A 21,055-nucleotide genomic window follows, 5' to 3' on the forward strand; every position below is an offset into this window, starting at 1 on the left:
GGGGGGGGGGGGGGGGGGGCGGCGAGCTGCGTTTCAGATCTCGCTATGCATTGATCGACTGCTGCTTAGCATGCCTTGCTGAATCAGGCCCTAACTACCTATGATGAATCTGTAGTGCAACTTTTTTTATTTTAAGGTTCAGTATTAAGAGTTTCCCCGGCAATATACAACAGCATAAAGTGCTCTGTAACCCGTGGTGCTTATCAAGAATTACGGCTCTGTATAAGCCTTTCAGCCATCCCATGTGAACCATAACCAGCAAAAATCCAATATCTTAGCTAAGATGATTGTTTAATGGGCGGCCATCTTTTAAAGGAGACTTTTATCTCTTCATGAGGTGAATCATTTCATGTCATACTTTTCGTTCAGTGGTGAACTTACCATTACTATTTGTCAGACTAGTTTTGTGTAACAATCTCGCAGGTGTACTAAGCTTTGGCGAGTGATACAGTGGAGAGATAACCTACCAACCAATCAGCTCCTGACTGACATTTTCAAACACAGCCTGACACAATGCAGTTGGAAGTTGATTGGCTGGTACTTTGGAGCTGATACAGACCTGTTCGTAGAGCAGCAAATTCAGCCCCTCTGTGAAGGCAGTAATACACATGTGCAGCCCCCCGCTGCGAGCACCTGTGGCAAAATTTTAATTTGCGCAGTGATTGACAGGCGTGGCATTCCGGGGTGGACACCCGTGGTTTAATGGTCGTGGCCACAAAATCAGTAGGCACACCAATAGAAACACAGGGCGGGCACCAGTGTACACAGGCGTCATGTGACGTCGGCCCCTTTCCCCCAATTCAGAGAAAATCATGCAGCCAAAAAGTAAATCCAGGGCTTTATTTCGGCGGCACGCAGAGGGAAAAAAAGGATTTTTCCTCTGTGTGGGCGCTTGTGAGTGGATGCATTAGCGTCAGTGGAGGATTATACATGGGGCAACACATCCGGAGCCCCCACACCCTCCCCTGGTACCTGGCCAGCGCGAGGATCCGGGTGGCGGATGTGAAGGCAGCGGTGGGGTCCCTGCAGCAGATGGGAACTATTAGCAATACTAGTTCCCATCCGCCGCGGGGACCCTGCCACTGACTGCCCATGTGCCGCAAGGACCCCGCTGCCTCCCCAGCGCTGCATGGACCCCGCTGCCTGGATCCCCACTCTGGACTGCCTCTGTCCAGGGCGGTGGGCTGCCTCGGTCTGGGGGGTTTGGCTGCCTCCACGGCTTTTAGTATTTAACTAGCACCCATGTCATGTCAACTCCGGTAGCCATGCAACACTTCAATTGCTCTTTCAGACGCCATCTAGTGGCCGCTGGCATGCAAAACACTTGAATTCCCTATTAGAGGCAAGGAGCAGCATTAGTCTTTTATTATATAGGATTAGTATAAAGTTAAAATTTGTAGTTTTCTGGATCTTTGTAATCCTTGCTCATACCAATTTTCCACTGCTGAAATAACCTGGGTTACTGCCAGGTTAACCCTGGTCGTGACTCAGTGGAAACAGGTCTCTGAAAAATAACCAGGTAAGGAGGCAGTGTAAGTGGGTGCAATGACCCAGATCCCAGTAAATCCTACTGGTTATTGGAGATGATTTCCTAAAAAGCCAATGTACTGTATAATACATTGTCCAGTCCCTGGTAGAACAATAAAGAATGCTAAGCATTATTCTTGTTTAGCCACTAGATACTATGTCACTGAATTTGGCACCTATTGTGTACGGACATGCAGTTCCTGCCCAATAATATAAAGAAGATAAAAAAGAACGGTACTCTTTACCTAGAACGGCGCCCACGATGTCCATCGCGGTCATCGGGGGTAAAAAATCGCGGGCATCGCGGCCATCGCATGCACTAAAAAAACGGGTGCGACGCGATGCCCGCGATTTCCCATAGGGATCAATGTTAAAAGTGTGATTGGACGCGATTTTAGTGTTCAATGCCTCAATGCCCGCGATTTTCCCATAGGAAACAATGTTAAATGGGCCACAGAGCCCTAATAGTCTGAAATGCCCCACCCCACAATTGTTAACGCCACCCCACGATCAACGTGAACCCGAAGCGTGGCGAGCGCAGCGAGCCCGCGAGGGGCGGCGGTACGCGTCCTCCGACCTTTTCATACCCCCACTATCCACGACAGCGTGGAGTTGAGAATAGAATAGTGTGGCGAGCCCGAAGCGTGGCGAGCGGACGTGGATACCTGTGAAGCCCGCGAAGGGACGCGTTTACCTGTGAAGGTATCCGCGTCCGCTCACCACGCTTCGGGCTCGGTGGCTCGCTGCGCTCGCCACACTATTCTATTCTCAACTCCACGCCGACGTGGATAGTGGGGGTATAAAAAGGTCGGAGGACGCGTACCGCCGCCCCTCGCGGGCTCGCTGCGCTCGCCACGCTTCGGGTTCACGTTGATCGTGGGGTGGCGTTAACAATTGTGGGGGCCATTTCAGACTTCAGAGGGACTATTTGGGCTCTGTGGCCCATTTAACATTGTTTCCTATGGAAAAATCGCGGGCATTGAGGCATTGAACAGGAAAATCGCGTCCAATCACACTTTTAACATTGTTCCCTATGGGAAATCGCGGGCATCGTGGGCATCGCGTCGCACCCGTTTTTTAGTGCATGCGATGGCCGCGATGCCCGCGATGGGCGCCGTGCTAGGTAAAGAGTACCAAAAGAACAGACAATAGGCGGGATGCAACTGGCATTGCAATTTGTTTTTGCTGCATCCTGCCACTCTCCACATGCATATCAGCATTTACTAAGGCTGAATATGTGAAGATTTTAGCAGAGTAGCTCTTGTATTAAGAGCTGTTGATTGTGATGATGTGACTCCTTTGTGTCATATCATAAGTATCTGCTTTGTATTATTTTAATCATTTGTGCTGGAATAAACAGTCAAGAGGTCCAAGGCTTCCACTGACAATGGTACCGTTGCTGAAGTGGTGGTCGGCTGTAAAAAAAAACATTGAAAAAAGCAGGAAAAAGAGGTATCCAAGGGCGTAACTACCATAGGTGCAAGGGGTGCAGCTGCTATGGGGCCCAGAGCTGAAGGGGGCCCATCTTTACTTTCTAAGTAATATGTGTTACATACATTTGTCACCATCAGTTGCTAAATAGGGGGCCCTCACAAACCTTTGCTATGGGGCCTACCAATATATAGTTACGCCCCTGGAGGTATCTGTACATCTGCTTCCTTGACAGGGACTTGCCTTCAGCCCTGTCAGCCAGGCAGATGTGATTGGACATCCAATACAGGATCTTCTGTGGGTAGCGGCCATACGCTGCATAGGAATATAGTCTATAATGGCAGCAGCAGCTGGTGGAGATAATTACATACCTGGATCCGAGAGGATCCAGCTCGTGCCAGCCATTCTGGAAAGAGCAGAAATGGTTGCAATTTCAAAAAATTTTTTAAGTTAATTTTTGAAGTTCAAGATGGCCACCCAGAGCCAATCATGGCCCTCTGTGTCATTGACCCTCTCCCTCTGAAGCATGAAGCAGCAGCTGGCAGTCCACCAGCAGTGCAGGAGCATATAAGAGCTCCCAAAAATAGAAGATGCCAGAAGTCCTGGTGGGAGCCGGCCACGCAAAAGAGCTTAACATCTGCCATCCCCCAGGTGATGATGCAGGAAGAAGATGGCGGAAACCCTGGAGAGACGGCAGACATGCAAAAAGTCCGCCACCCCCAAGTGAACATGCTGTTTAGTAAACTATTACAATAGTAAGTGTCTTTATTTATTTTAATATTTTATTTATAGGCAGACTATAAAGGTCTTATCGGGGCTCATTCTTCCCTGCTTACTACCCACCCGGACTGCCTGCTACCCTTAAAGAATACCACTGACGGCAGAGACCTCTCCCTCCCAGCCATGTACTGCTGACAAGCCCGCACCTGCTTACTTCTGGAAGCCACGCACGGAGTACCTGTATCTCCATCACAGGTCAGTGCGGCCCGCTCCCTGCCCAAAACATCATCGGCGGCCTGCCGGCTGTTAGTTGTCCGGCGAGCGGGTTGCAGCTAGAGCCGCACTCTGAACACCCTCCCTGGCTACTGCAGGAATTTGGAGACATGTTTAGCAAGAGGTATTGCCGCAACTTATTCAAAAGGGTAAAAAAGATTCTCCTAAATAACTGTGGATAGATCAGTCACTGGATAAACAGTGGATGTGGTACATTTGTGTCCTTATAATTGGAGGCTAAAAGGAACTGCTTCAAACCACTCCACACCATTAATTTTGTTTATATAGCAACATTCTCTACACACCTATCCTAGAGACTTTTACAACTTAACTATAGGCACTATATTATTCCGGAGCTGGTCTAGTTTAGCAATAACAACTGATTAATATCTCCTGAAATTCTGTGTGAGGAGTTGATATGTTATACTGTTAACCCAATCCTGAATCGATAACATTGTATATGTTTTTATTTATTTTTAATAATAAAATTTTAGTTAATAAATATATGAAAGTCATTAACTAACTTTTCCAGATGTGTGGCACTCTCTTTTATTCATATATATATAAATACACTCATGTATAAAATATACTGGTTTTTAAATATTTACCGGTAATTATCTATTGTTTAGTAAACTATTACAATAGTAAGTGTCTTTATTTATTTTAATATTTTATTTACAGGCTTTTAATGGTTTGGTATGCTGGCACTTGTGGTTTGCTGGGACCTGTAGACGGCCTGTAAAGAACAATATTATCATACTATGGACCCCGCACCAACCACACCTCTCAGGAGGGGTCCCCCTTTTTATTTGTTTGAGTTCCTCACTTTCTGGGGAATTGCAGCACTGGGCTGACCATTTTTGGGGTGGTTAATGTGATTGCGGTGGCATTATACCCCTGGCTGGTTCAGCCTGGTGCAGGTTATTGTTAAATAAGTGGAAACCCTGGGGGGGAAGGGGGGTGTAAATAAGCCTGTGCTGATTACACATCTTCATTTTCTAAATATAGCCTTCTCCAATTCCTTGATAACCGTTCTGTTCCTTCTCAAGAAATCCCTATCTACAGTATAATAGACTAACCTCTTGTTTAGCAGCCAGTGAGCCAAAGGCCTACTGACAGAGTACAGAGGACTATTTCAGTAATCTACACAGGGCAATGACCAAGAGACATTGAGTGATGTACTGTGGAGCACCTGGGGGGACATTTACATGTCTGCACATACTTGTCTGGTCTAGTCAAACAATGGGCCTTATTCAAAGTCGCATAGCAATTTATCTGCAGCTGCATTGTGTGCTCAAAAATAGATGTGTGTTTTATTTGTTTAGAGTCAGCCGCATCTATGTGGCTACCCCTTCCCTTTATATCATTTGTGATAGCATCATAATCTTCATAATCAGCACACAAGCTCTATCCTTGGTGCAACAGTTGTGACTGACCATACTGCACACTTATCCTACGTGCAAACACACGTGTGGTGGCCATAGGCGTGCGCAGCACATTTTATTAGGAGGTGCACTGTCAAAGCGGTGTGCCTAGCACCACCTATTGGGCATGTCTAACACAACCATTGGGTCTGTCTAACACCGCCAATCAGGCGTGCACTCACTACAATATAAAACGTCTCTCACCCACACCATTATATCCTGCCTATTTCAGTTTTAATCTTCTAATTACTCTGTGTAACATTACATGCAAATAAAGTCAAAATCATATCTGTATGACACAGATGTGTAGTGATATGACAATGGTGTAATACAATAAATAATGCAAAACACATAATTGATTGATGGGCGCTTATTTTAATGAAATACAGGTCTAAAAAGCAAAAGTCTTTGGTAAAAGGTATTGCTGGTATTACTAGCAGCAATAAGTGTGGGGTGGGGGCACAGCATTAGGGGGTGCCTGTGCACCCTAACACTCAATGTGTGCACGCCTATGGTGGTGGACTGATAGCCTGAAAATGCTCAGAGGTGCGTTTGCTACCTTGGGCAATCACAAATACATGCACAGATAAGGGTACATAGTGCGGGGGGAGGAACGAGGCCTCACCCTATTCCCCCAGCTCACCTGCACTGAAGCCTTCAGTATGGAGCATAGAGACAAATGGAGATCTGTATCCAGAGTGACCAGAGGTGCTGTGGTAGGAGTGCTGGATGCAGGGCTGGTGTAAGGCTTCTCAGTACCCTAGGCAAAACTTCAACTCCCCCCCCCCACCCCCCCCCCCACCTCCCCCCTCAAATTTTTTTATTACGTGGTCCTCCAATCCCCCCTCCCCCCCCCCCCCTCCCCGGAAGGTAGCCAAGTTCCCTGGAGGTCCTCTGCACCCTCCCCTTTGCCACACACAACAGAGTACAAGGAGGAGGGGGCAGCAATGTAGGAAGTATGACTCAAGGGAAAGTATAGAGGACTTAGAAGTTCCTCAGCCACCACCTGCATTAAGGACAACAAGGATGCTCATAGACATCCTTGATTTTTTGATTTGTAGACTTGATGGTGCCCCCCCAGATCCCAGCACCCTAGGCAGCTGCCTAAAGCTGCCTAGTGGTAGAGCCGGCCCTGGCTGAATGCGGGTTACTGAGGAGACAGATGGTGATGAGGCACAAGCCCCAGCACCAATCACAAGAGGACAGGAGCAGATGAAGCACACCCCAGGCATAGACATTGGTGGGCACACAGCACTTCAAACACCACACACCCGTCAGAAACAGGGTCTGCCCCCCAAATGCTACACACCCATATGTTGCCCTTAATTGTAGTTATATTCCTTTTGTCATGTCACTTTTACACACATTCTATAACTGACACCATTTAAAAAAAATCCCATAGGGCACTTGCACCTGATGAATGTGCACCTCATTTGTACGCCCCACCGCTTGTGACATATTGCTGCTAATCAGGGGCAGGGTTACAAAATAATCCCTTTAGTAAGTGAATTACACAGTTTCTGTGGATGGCTGAGGTCTAGTCTCCATCTCACCTGGTATTAATCAGCCACAAGTTCTTCTCCATCTCACCTGGAGGCAGATCTATTAACATTCCTTTTACATTTTAAAAATAACGGGTCCCGCTTCTCCTGCGAGGAGAAGCGGGCACCGGCTACGGCCGAATGTATTAACTCCCCATTTGCCGATAAGGAGAGCTGTTACACCCAGGGCCGTCTTAACATTAGGAAGGGCCCCTGGGCAACCTAGTTCACTGGACCCCCCCCCCCAAATTAGTTTGCCCAGGAGCCCACAGTCACCTCCCCAACCCTCACCTCTCTGGCTCCGTGCGGCAGCCAGTCAGCTTCCGGCGGCCGGGGATCCGATCATCTTCGCTGGGGGATCCGGGCAGCGGGATCAGAGCAGCGGCGGTAGCTAGGAGCCTGCCCTGAAGTGGCAAAGCGCTATTAACTGGCGGGACGGGAAGCGCTGTTGCATTTGAAAAGACTGGCCAGACGCTGATTGGCTGAATTCAGCCAATCAGCGTTCGGCCAGTCTTTTCAAATGCAGCAGCGCTTCCCGCCCCACCGGCAAATAGCGCTAATGGGAAAGATGGTGGCCGGGTGGCGGGGATCCGACCATCCTCGCTGGGGAAGGGGATCAGGGCGGCGGTGGCGGTAGCTAGGAGCCCGAAGCGGCGAAGCACTATTTGTCGGCGGGGGCGGGAAGCGCTGTTGAATTTGAAAAGACTGGCCGGATGCTGATTGGCTGAATTCAGCCAATCAGCATTCAGCCAGTCATTTTAAATGCAGCAGCGCTTCTCGCCCCCCCCTGCCGGCAAATAGCGCTTCGCCGCTTCGGGCTCCTAGCTACCGCCACCGATGCCCTGATCCCCCTGCCGGATCACCCAGTGAGGGTGATCAGAACCCCGGCACACGGACCCCCGAAATTAAATTCACTGCTAGCTAGGAGGTGAAGCGCTATTTGCCGGCGGGGTGGGAAGCGCTGTTGCCTTTTCAAAGACTGGCCGGATGCTGATTTTCTGAATTCAGCCAATCAGCGTCCGGCCAGTCTATTCAAATGCAACAGCGCTTCCCGCCGGCAAATAGAGCTTCACCGAATCAGGCTTCTAGCTACCGCCACCGCCCTGATCCCCCTGCCCGGATCCCCCAGCGAGGGTGAGCGGATTCCCGGACCCCGGCCACCATCTTTCCCATTGGGCTGGGCTGGGGGCCCCTAGGTCCTAGGGCCCCTGGGCAACTGCCCATCGTGCCCAATGGGAAAGACGGCACTGGTTACACCTAGTGTATCGCCCAGCGTTAGCGGCTCTCCTGATCGACACCCCAGGCAGCCCTGTGCATGCGCATTTAAAAAACCTCTTCTCTCCCCCTGGCCGGCTCTTTGTGCATGCAAGAGATCTCGCTTTTATTGCGAGATACAGCACAGCCCGGAGCCAGCAGCAGGGCTAATGTTGTCCCTGCAGTGCGCATAGGACATTGCTAGGCCTGGGCTAGCGAAGCGGCCAGGGAGCTAATTACTGCAGGGGACAGCCCCAGCGAGCGTTACTCAGCGGGCTGTCCCTAGTGCATGTTAGGTGCTCTGTTAATACATATGAAAAAACGTAGGGCCTTATTCTGATTGACTTTCAAGGCTGCGAAAATCGCAGCCTTGCCAGTCCATCAGACGCCACCCTCCACCCGCAGTGCAGGCCACCACCACCCTCGCACAGCTGCGAATAGATGATTTACATAATCATCCATTTGCAGGCAGGGAGAAATCATTCAATGGTCTCCGACCATCGAATGGTTTCTCCCAGGCACGCAGTTCAGAGTGATACTCTAAACTGCGGGGGTTGTGGTATGACACACCGACAGTCGGGATTCCGACAATCATTTCTCCGACGTCAGAATCCCGACTGCACAGCGGGGGGAGAGCAATGAAGCCCCTTGCGAGCTCGCTGCGCTCACCACTCTGCAGGCACGGATTTTATTCTCCCTCTATGGGGGTTGTGATCCCCCACAAGGGAGCAGTCCGGATTCCGACGTCGGAGTAATGACTGTCGGGGAGCCATCCGGCACCCACTGCGGGCAGGGCGCAAGGGTGCAAGTACAGGGGGCGGGCAGCTGACATCAGGTGATGTCAGCTGCCCACAGAAACGCGCCTGTGCATGTGGAGACACTAAACATCGGTCCTCCGTGCGAACGCACAAAGGACCGAATGAATAAAAAAAAGGCCCTTAATCCCCCCAGTTAACACAGTTGATACATCTGCCCTTGGTATTAATAACTCTCCAAAAATGTTTCAGTTCCCCAGGCAAGTATCATTTTATTACTTAATGCTCATTCTCCTTCATCTTTTCTCACAACCGGAACACTGTACCCAATGCTCAGAACTTAATCTACTGTAAGTGGTTATTTTCTCTACAGCAAGTCGTATTTTAGGTTTGAAGGGAAAGTATTAAAGGAAAACTAAGCCCAAAAGGTAAATTATTAAGGTAAATGCATTCTCCCCGGAATTGACATTAAAATATAAATGTTGCCATTATTTCTTATGTATTATTAGATTGTAAGCTTGCAGCAGGGCCCTCCTACCTCCAAGTCTGTCTGTTGTGTTACCCAGTTTGTTTTATCTCTGTCTACAATTGTAAAGCGCAACGGAATCTGCTGCGCTATATAAGAAACTGTAAATATATAAATATATAAATATTAATAAATATTATTAAAATTATATATAATAAAAGTGCACCAGCTGGTATTTAGGTATCTATTTAAAGTTATATACAGAGTTCAGTTTTGCATATTACATGTAAATTTGATTTAGTTTATACTTATTTATATGGTCTTTCATTTTTTTCTGAGTATGGTGCATAGAACGTAGCACATAGCACAGCGGTGTGGTCAGAAATGTGCTGTAGTTTGTTCAGTAGCAAACAGGAATAGATTTGTTGTTCACAAAACATAGAACTGGGAGAGGCCGGACATTTTTCCTGTGAGCTACTACAGTAATGTTTTGGGCATGATGTAATACTGTATATAGAGGGAGGTATAGCAAGTCTTGGAGAGATATTGGCCCTTATTCTAGTTCATTCGGTCGGATGCGAATTCGCACCAATGCGTGTGAACCAGATCCCACCTTGCAAATGGTGGTACGCCAGTGCACATGGTTTTGTCCATTTGAGAAGAAATTTGCCTTTGCGAGTGAACCGAAAGAGGGCTACAGCCTGTAATGTGGCAGTTAGAAGCTGATCGGCTGGTAGTTTATATCTCTCCAAGTTAACTTCATCCATGGTTTGATACATCTACCTCATATTTTTTTAAGTCCATTAAAATTGCTTGGGCCACTTCCACTTGCCTGACAGTAAAATGTGAAGGATGGTAAGTTGGATCTTCAACCAGCATTGACACAGCACTTACCCCTGTAATCCTAGCCAAGCACACAGCAATATCAGTAAAGTGTTTTCCTATGGCAGTGTTTGTGTCCTAAAGGTGTATTGTATTGATAATATCTTATTTTTGGACATACCTGTGAAAGCGGGAGGCTGATGATTGCTATCGGTGTGAGCGGGATACAGGAGGAGTCCAGTTGACTACCACACTATTCTTATCACCCTGACCTTGAGCCAAAGAAATGTTGCTTTTTTTTATCAAAAGACTTTTGCAGCTTGATAGTAAGAAGTAAGTATTGTACATACGGATATTATCAGTGTGTCTTTGTATAGGTGCTAACCACTCATCTCAGGTGTGTTTAATGTGTAATATGACCTTTGCTAAAAATGAACCAGAAATCTTAGCTAAAGCAAAGATATGACTCCATTGCAAACAGGGATTGTTTCATTTCAATGTGTAATAAATGAGTCATAAATTAGGATTGTGATTTAAATTATGAAAAACAATATTAATGAGACAATCATGATAGATGAGAAAATGACCCGAAGAAGAAAAACAAGGGGATATCCAATTACATGCAGTAAATTAGTGTATGGTGAAAGATTTATTTATGTTTTTGCCAGATAGTACTATCGAGCTATCCTATTATAGCCGGTTTTTACTGTGCAGTGAATGGCCTGTTATAGATTGATAACACAGCATAAGGGATTAAGGGCCTTATTCTGGTTGACTCGCTCGGGTGCGAATTCGCACCCTTGTGAGTCATCCAGAACATGCCCGGCTCATGGTGGTATGCCCACCGGGTTCATTTGTCCGGCACAAGAATGGAAGTTTTACATAAACAACATTCGCATGCCAGTGGGAACCTCCCCCATCTTTCGATGATCGCCGACCACTGAATGATGCGAAAGGCACACGATTTTTACAGGTGGTCCAGACCCTTCATACATATGAACGAAGAAATGCAGTGATATGGGGGGCAGCTGACATCCACACATGCATCTAGACTGCATTTACATATGTACGCCCAGCGTTTTCTTTGGAAAGTCTATGAAACGTGGCCAGTACCCCACGTCTCTCTCCACCCCCCGCTCGGAAGGCTTGGAACGTGCAATCGTCAAACAGATTAAGCGCAGAGTTTGCACGCTCCCAGCCTGTACACATGCGCAGAAATACTGCTGCACATGCACAAAAAATCGTCCCCGTGCAAACGAGCGGCCACAGCGAATGAACCAGATTATGGGCGGGATGTATTCAAATACATCGCCGCCCTTCGCCGCCCCCCCCCCCCCCCCGCCGCGATGCTGCCGCATATGTACTAACATATGCGGCTGGCATCGCGTGCGGTGACGGAGGCCCCCCGCGATACCTGTACACTGGTGTGCGGGGGGTCTCCGTCACCTCCCTGCCGCCACGCTCTCCCCTCATGCCGGGGACAGCTATGCATGCTGTCCCCGGCGCTTCCTCCTCCCCCATGCAGCCGGAAGGAGGCAGGGCTTACCTTCCAGGGTCCAGGAGGACCCTTCAGGAAGGTAAGCCAGAGGGGGGGTCGGCGAATCGGCAGGTTTGCGTCGGCGGGTGGCGAAAAGAAGCCCATAGGCTTCTATAGATACCCTTCAGTGCGGTATCATTTTTGATACATTGGAAAATGCGGTAAAACCGGGGTTTTACCGCATTTTCCATTTGATACATCTCGCCCTAAGGCCTTAATTCCTGGACCTAAGTGTTATAGGCTGAAACTCCTGGGGCTGCTTATTGGGGATTCTGCTTTGTTTGTCCCATTACGTTCTGGCATACGGGACTAACTGGAAAGTCCTCAGTGAAGCAATTACCCAAGGTCAATGACCGTGGGTAATTGGATACTAGCCTTATTGTAAGATGACATTTAAGCCGGGAGAATCAGCAATGTCTACTAAACAGCATTATGGAAACAAGTGATTTCGGTTACCTACCCAGAAACTTAAAATGCCAGTAGGCGTCCCACAGACCATATGTTTCACATGTCGTCTGACACTATTTTACTGTTCTAAGTATTCCCTTTCAGTGAGTTTATTAGAGGAAAGGAACAAGTTTATATTTTCAGGAGACTCTGCGTGAATGCTACAGACTATAGGCACAGTATAATGAGTGGTATAGTGGGTTCAAGTGGAGGAGTTAAGGCAGAGATGGGTAACTCTCTTAAGCTGGGTACACACTTGAGGAAAAGACATTTGTTCCGACATTGGAACGTGTATGTGTATATGTACAGATGGAGCCGCTGCCATCCTTGGCCGGCGCCCGCCAGATCCCTTTCACTGGCGAGCGCCAGCGATAGGGACTGGGACGCACGTGCTGTGTAAGGTAATGTAAGGGTGTGCCGCACTAGAGCCACCCAGCCCAACCAGTCCAGGGGCACCACACCCCACACCCCACACCACCATTACCCTAAATTGGGTCTACGATTAACCAGCAAGAAGTCACATGATAATGGGGCAGATGCATTAAGACTTAGCAAGAGATAAATACAAGGGTGATAAGGAGAGGTAAACCTCCAGCCAATCAGCTCCTTACTGACTTTTTCAAACACAGCCTGTAACATGGCAGTTAGCAGGTGATTTGTTGGGCGTTTATCTCTCCTTATCACCCTTGCATTTATCTCTTGTTAAAGCCTAATACACCTGCCCCAATGTATGTATGATTGCCATCACCTGTGGTGAAACACCTTTCTTATCAATTACCTGGCTCCTCACAGGTGATGGCAATCATACATTACCAGGGAAGTCCAGGAACAGAGCATTGTCTCCCTGAAGGAGAGGGTCAGGTAGGCAACCATTATATATATAAAATCATACCTCCCCAGGAGGGACAAAATACTATGTTCCTGGCCTCTTCTTAATTTGTGATGGCCACCACCTATGATCTTTGTTATACTTAATTAGTTTACCAAAGATGACAGCAATAAGAAAATTAAGAAGGGAGTCCAGAAACAGAGCATTGTATTCCCCTGGAGGAGGTATGTGGGTATATATGCAGTATATTAGCAACATGTCTGGGTTTTAAACCAGACAGGGCACTCACCACCACAGAAGGTAAAATTGCTTTTTAATCAGAAGGACGAAATGGCATGGTCGACGTTTCAACCCCAGAGGGCCGTTGTCAAGACAGCTACAAACTTTTTCAGTGTGTCACCAAAGCAAGCCAGGCATATATACCATAGCCATTCAGGGATTAACACCCAGCAGTTAATTAATGATCATCAAATGTATGGGACCTTCCCATTGATCACAACAATGCAGCAGCAATCATAGGAAATCCAATGGCCATATGCTAGCTAGCCTTGTAAAAAAACAGACACAAAAGAAATACAAACAACCTACAACATACTGTATATCGCTATATACTACCTTAGCCGCCAGGATCCCAGTGGTACGCATGCTGTAATCACACTGGCGGTATCCCAACAGTATAATAGATAGATAGATAGATAGCAGCGGCGTAACTATAGCACCGCAGCCCCCGCCACCTCGGGGGAGCGCTGTGCATATGGGGGCGCCGGGGGCTGTGGTGCTATAGTTAACCACCCCCCCCAATCCCCCGCAGACTTACCTATTGCGCTGGTCCCAGCGGCTCCGTTCTTCTGCTGAGGACCACCACAAAATGGCCGCCCCCATATAGCACACAGTTCTCTGAAACTGTCTGCTGTATGGGGGCGGCCATTTTGTGGTGGTCCTCAGCAGAAGAACGGAGCCGCCGGGACCAGCGCGATAGGTAAGTCTGTGGGGGATGGGGGGGGGGGTTTGCATATGCGGCGAGGCGGCGGGGCGGCAGGGCAGGGGGGTAGGGGTGCTTGGCGGGGCGGCGGCGAGGGGGGCGCCCCCCCCCCCTAACGGCGGGGGGGGCGCCCAAAACGTAGCTACGCCACTGATAGATAGATAGATAGATAGATAGATAGATAATGTTTGTGCACTGTAAGAATAACACATTACTGTTCCAACGTAAATATATAAAATTACTTCAGTGACTTTGAATAGAAACTGAGACCACCTGTGCTCTTTACGTACAACCAAAACAACAGATCTCAGTCAGGAGCAGATTTATTAAGCTTGGGGAATTGATAAAGTGTCTGTTTTTTATCACCGGCCAATCAGCTCCTACCTGTCATTTTTTAAACCAAGCCTGTAACTTCACAGTTAGGAGCTGATTGGCCGGTGATAAAAACCAGACACTTTATCACATCACCGAACTTAATAAATCTACCCCTGAGTTTGTAATTTTATATAGCGCTATATACATACATATGCTACTGTAATGCTTCCAGAAAAATGTTACCGTACCATACCAAACTAGAACACCAAGCCAGACCAAAAATCTATTTTATTACGCAGATGCTTTTGGGCCTTATTTTGGCTCACTCCTTCTGGCAAATTCCTTCTTAGACAAAACCGTGTGCACTGCAGTTGGGGTAGATGTTACTTGTGCAGAGAGAGTTAGATTAGATTTGTCTTCTACCGTTTTCTTCCATCTTACTTAGTGCCTCTTAGTTGAACTCTGAACATTGATCCTGTGAACCATATTTCCAGAAAACTGACAGCAGAGATGAAGCTTCTACATTACATTTCACCAGTGCTTTTTATTAAAAAATGATGAAAATGCAATTCAATTACAAAAATGTTTGTCTACTTGAATATTTTGTTCTTTGAAAAGTACAGACAAATATAGCACTTCTGCAATATGTCTCAAGTAGCATTTAGGGAATGCTTACAGCAATATTTATCGTAGCATATACAGTATATGGGAATAGTATTCACTCAAGACACAATGTCCCTGACGGAGTGATAGAAACAAAATAATATTATACAAATAGAAAATCTAAATGTTTGCTTTTCATACTATAGTGAGAAGAACTAGAAGTTTTGGAAAAGAAACCAAAATATAAAGTAGAGCACTCAAGGTTGAATTTTATATTGAATATAGGCATTAAAGAGAACAAAGTCTATATCAATCTCATACAAACAACACAGCGTATTATAACAAAATGCTAATTTACAAAAATAGAATAAAAAAACACAAAATAAAACATCTATTTAACCCTTTCAGTGCCGACATCTCTGTGAGAGTCAGATATGCAAAACATCCGCTAAATGCCATTTTCGCTCACATTTGTTATATACATTCAAATAAAAAATGTTGGTTCAAAAGAGATTAGATTTCTTATATAAGGCAGGGCCATCCTAACAGCATTGTAGGATGGCCATCCATCCCGCTTGGCCGGGGCGGGCAAAGCAATGCATTTTGGGGCAGGTAGAGAATGCTGGACTCTGATAGGTGGATAGCTCAGCATTCTCTACTGCCTCCCAAAAGGTTCAGAAGGCAGATGGCCACCAGTTGTGTGCGGTGGGGTGAGGCAGGTGAGGCACAGCCTTTCCTGTCATACTAATGTATATGCCAGAGTTTTGAATTCTTAAAATATGTCAAAAATACAAATAAAATATTAAAAAAATCTTATTTTTATCATTCTAATAATTTTTATAGTCAAAACTCTGGACTAAAAAGTCTATGGCAGGTGAGACAGTGCCTCACCTGGCTATCTTTTCGGCACATCTCTTTTCAAAACTCATCGAATCTCCAGCAGTATATACTGCTGCACATGTGTGTAATTCTGGCATGTACCCCATGGCTCATGTGTGCAAATCTGACTCTGGTACCTGCCAGGGACTCCGAAGCCATTTGCCTCACCGCACGGCCCTGATGGCCACAACCCAATATGCCCCAGCTTGAAGGCCCATAGAATTGGGGGCCCTTGGGCAGATGCCCATTAAGCCCATACATTAAGATGGCCCTGATATAAGGTTACAGGTCATTATGATTAACACAAATGTTAGCATGGCAATTTTCACACCTTTGTTGACAAATTTACTTGGCACTCAAAGGGTTAAAACACAACAAAACTACGCCCCACCACTTGTCCTCGGATCTGCAAATCGCAGTGTTTTTTCATGGTGTGGGCAGGGCCTAATGACCTGACAGCCCCATCCCACATCCCAAAGTGGCCAGCAGTGTCTCTTCTTCAGGCTTCTACCTTCGTGGAGACAAAAAAATCTACTCTCTGAGTTCAGGGGAAATACAGTAACTGTCTACACGAACTATGTTTCAATGCTAGGGGTTCAAACACATTCATTTTTTTCAGCAGCAAGGGAAATACTGTCTGCATTGGCAAGATCTGAAACCAGTTGGCAACCCATCTGCAACCAGTGTAGACTCGGCCATCCCGCATCTAAATTTCTCTGTACATCTTACAGCTGCAGTGCATTATGGTCATACCAAGATGCTAAGTTATTTCTTTTTTTTTTTTGATGGGGGGGGGGGGGGGGGGGTTGAACTCAATTCTAAATCAGCCCACATTGTATATATGTGTCCTTACAAGACAGAGTAGTGCACCTCACATTAAATCTTCAGTGGAGGAGTTAGAGGAAAATCACATCAGTGTTTTTTACGCCATTGGGCAGATAAAACAAAAGAGATGGAAATGACAATTTAGGCTATTGTTAAACTATCTCGTTTACTACTGCAGCCCATCCCTGCAAAGCTCTACAGTGCTTTATTCTGTATTGAAAGACATCTGTCACCAGATCCTCTAATGTCAATTAGCAAATAAACAATATTGACCCATTAGCCTAGGAGATAGCATATCACACAGTCAACAATCTTGATTACAAGCTATCTGCCTGTCAGGGTAATCTTCCCTACAGAACAGCAGAAAGGCTGTAATATAAAGAGGAAGTCAACCTGGGAGCCAGATATCCACATTCACAGCCCGGTTCCCCTTGCACATTAACCTCTAAGGTTGCTCTGTATTAAGTCCCAAGCCAGGTCTATCTACACCTCACAGTTCTTTTACGCTGGTGCCTGGAGAAAACCATGAGCATAGCTGATAAAAAGCTTGGTATCACACATTGCACAAGCATTGCCATCAGACATATTAAGGTGTTATTCCAATAATCATTGCCCTTTGGGAGATAAGGTGCGATGAACTCCGTCCTTTAAGCATACAATGTGCTACAGCACCGTACTTTTTGTACTAGATACAATGCAATCTAGTACTAAAAGCAGAGGCTGCACAGACTTTTTGTGCTGTGCGATGGGATACCCACAGGAGCGCGCATTGCATCGCACAGCACTATTGTACCATGTATGGGCACCTATAGGCTCAAATGCTCTATATTCCTCAGATAGCAATCTAAGTAGGTAGTTCCCACCACGTGGTGATTCAGGTTAATTAGCAAAGCGGAAAAAGGGGGGTGTCAGCAGCGCTGGGCTTCACTGAAAGAACCACTAGTATCCAGATAAATGTAAAAATTTATTAAATACACAAATACTAATGTCAAATACAATAAAAATTAAAATTAAAATTAAAAATATTTATAAAAGCAATGGTCAATATTGCAACAATTCAGTCCTGCTTGCTTTATGTAGAGAAGGAGACGTTCTCCGCTATAGATCTGGTCTCTGATGAGGCCTCTGTGATCTCCAATCTCTATTGGTATAAATTGGGCATGTTAGGAATTTAGCATTTAGATGAGTATAGTTCTGGAATATTACCCAGCTTGGGATATTGGTTACCCTGGTCTGGCAGATAAACAGTCCATCTTGAATGGGCCACAATGGGCGAGTAGCACTTCGCTGGCAAAGGTGGAGACGGCAGGGTCCTGTACTGTCTTTTGGAATGCTGGTCAGGAACAGGTGGTTTCCACCACATTGGCATTGGATGCATTGTCTAAGTGTTTCTTATACAACTAGGCAGCACAGTTATGCTGCTTTCAGACCGCAAAACTGGCTTTGACCAGGTATTTTAAAACGTTTCTAGAAACGGGTCTGCCAGCTAAAACCCCTTTCACACCACGTCTTTAAACGGTATTTCAGTGCAGTTTTTGTCCTTAAACGGTATTTCAATGCGGTTTTTGTTCCTTCACAACACTGAACCCGCTTTAACCCATAGAAAACAGTGGATGAAAAAAAACGGGTCTGAAACGGGTAGGACACTGCTTTTTTACCGTTTACAAATACCAGTTTAATCGAACCGGTAAATTCACTATGCACCTTTCAGACTGCACAAATTACCATTTTAAAACTGTAAAAAAACGGCAAAATAACGGGTAAAAAGTGCGGTCTGCTTTATCGCCTCATGAGTTCTATAAGAACCCAGGTACTACAGGTTGAGTATCCCTTATCCGAATATCCGAATCATTCCGAAAACCATACATTGCAGAAAGTGATAAAAAAAATTCTTTGCTGAAAACTTACTGGGGACATTTGTAAAAGCACTACTGAGGACATGATATGTAACTGGCACTACTGGGGACATCTGTAACAGCACTGCTGAGGACATGATATGTAACTGGCACTACTGAGGACATGATATGTAACTGGCACTACTGGGGACATCTGAAACAGCACTACTGAGGACATGATATGTAACTGGCACTACTGGGGACATCTGTAACAGCACTGCTGAGGACATGATAGGTAACTGGCACTACTGGGGACATCTGTAACAGCACTGCTGAGGACATGATATGTAACTGGCACTACTGAGGACATGATATGTAACTGGCACTACTGGGGACATCTGTAACAGCACTACTGAGGACATTATATGCAACTGGCACTACTGAGGACATGATATGTAACTGGCACTACTGGGGACATCTGTAACAGCACTACTGAGGACATGATATGTAACTGGCACTACTGGGGACATCTGTAACAGCACTGCTCAGGACATGATATGTAACTGGCACTACTGAGGACATGATATGTAACTGGCACTACTGGGGACATCTGTAACAGCACTACTGAGGACATGATATGTAACAGCACTACTGAGGACATGATATGTAACTGGCACTACTGAGGACATGATATGTAACTGGCACTACAGGGGACATCTGTAACAGCACTGCTGAGGACATGATATGTAACTGGCACTACTGGGGACATGATATGTTACTGGCACTACTGGGGACATCTGTAACAGCACTACTGAGGACATGATATGTAACTGACAGTATATATAAATGTGCAAGACAATGATTGCTTGGCATTCAAATCCAGTGCCTGAGATAGTACACAATCTTTGTTTCATGTTTTGAAACCTTGTTTTTTGAACAAATAAAATATATTTGTGTGTATTTCATGGTTGATGTGTTTATACAGCATAAATGCAAGATACTTTAAAAAAACATTATTGAAATATTAAAATATTCCGAAATACGGAATAATCCGTTATCTAAAATTCTCCTGGTCCCGAGCATTTTGGATACCGGATACTCAACCTGTATCTGTGTGGAGTTTAATGCAAAGCCAATGTGCACAGTTATTTTTTTTTATTATTATTATTATTATTATTATTATTTTGCTACTATGAGTGCATACATTTTTAATTTTATTTGACAGTATTTGTGTATTTAATAAATTGTTACATTTATCTGGACACTAGTGGTTCTTTCAGTGAAGCCCAGCGCTGCTCAAACCCCCCTTTTTTCTACTTTTGATATTCACAGAGGGTTTCCACAATTCCCTCCTGAGCAGCAGCTAAAGACAGTGCCTATAGATACGTATTGTATTGTATTTTACAAATTAATTTGCAAACCAGATTTAGGGGGTCATTCTGCTTCATTCGCTCCCCAGCACGTTCACACGGGGAAGCGTTATTTTTTTTCTGCACATGCGAATGCGAAACATCTCTATTGCGAAACTTGCATTGGATGCATTGTCTGTGTTTCTTATATAACTAGGCAGCATGGTTAGTGTGATGGTTAGCATTACTGCTTTATCGCCTCATGATTTCTATAAGAGACAAGGCACTATCTGTGTGGAGTTGCATGCAAAGCCAATGTGCACAGTTATTTTTTATTTTTTTTATTTTGCTACTGTAAGTGCGTAAAAATCCTGAAATGTCTTGAAAAAGTGCTGCAAATTAGTCCTCCTTATAAGGGTTAGCAGGCTGCATACCCCGGGTGCTGGATGTGATACCCATACGTGTATGCAGAGGTGGGGGAAACAGAGCAGAGCCAAATAACTGCCTTGTCCCGGTTGAAGAAAGCTGCTGATGTGCCACTGAATTGTTTGCATACACAGATGCTCATTAATTCACTTTGGTGGCCAATGACATTGGAGGCCATAGGAAATTGCCATAGGTTGGTTCTACCGGGGGAATGACAGCATCAAAGTACGCAACTGAGTCCTTGCACACTCATATGCACGGATGTATACCTAGGAAGGGCTTTGTACTGGTATCTGCAGAACATCAGAGAAGTGCAACCACAGTCACATCTGCGTCCACCGATGAATTAGACCCTGTATGTCCGTCCTGTGTCGGGGCTCCAGTCCACCGCATCAAAGGTTGGCAGTTTAATTTGCCTCTGACAAAAAAAAAAATAACCATAGCACATGTGTCCATGAGATAGGGAATATAGTTGGGACAGGGTCTGATGTAAATGATTATCTGACAAGTGCTGCATAATATGTGGGTGCTCTATAAATGATAACTGATCTAAGGGTGTGGACATACAATGCTATCGTGGTCATATCTGAATGAAATTCTCCTTTTATGAACAAATCACGTTTTACAATTCGATGATCAACCACTATCACAGGGAATAACTGTTTAATTCTTATACACAATAAATTGCATTTTATTTTTTCCTAAAAATCTGTACGGCAATGCTATTAGAATATACTTTATTTTATGGAGGCATAAAAAGGCAAATAATAAGAAAATTGAGGGTAGAAACATTTTTCATGTTTACACCAAAATGT

The sequence above is a fragment of the Crinia signifera genome, chromosome 1, assembly GCF_055691185.1.
Source record: "Crinia signifera chromosome 1, ASM5569118v1, whole genome shotgun sequence".
NCBI lineage: Eukaryota > Metazoa > Chordata > Amphibia > Anura > Myobatrachidae > Crinia > Crinia signifera.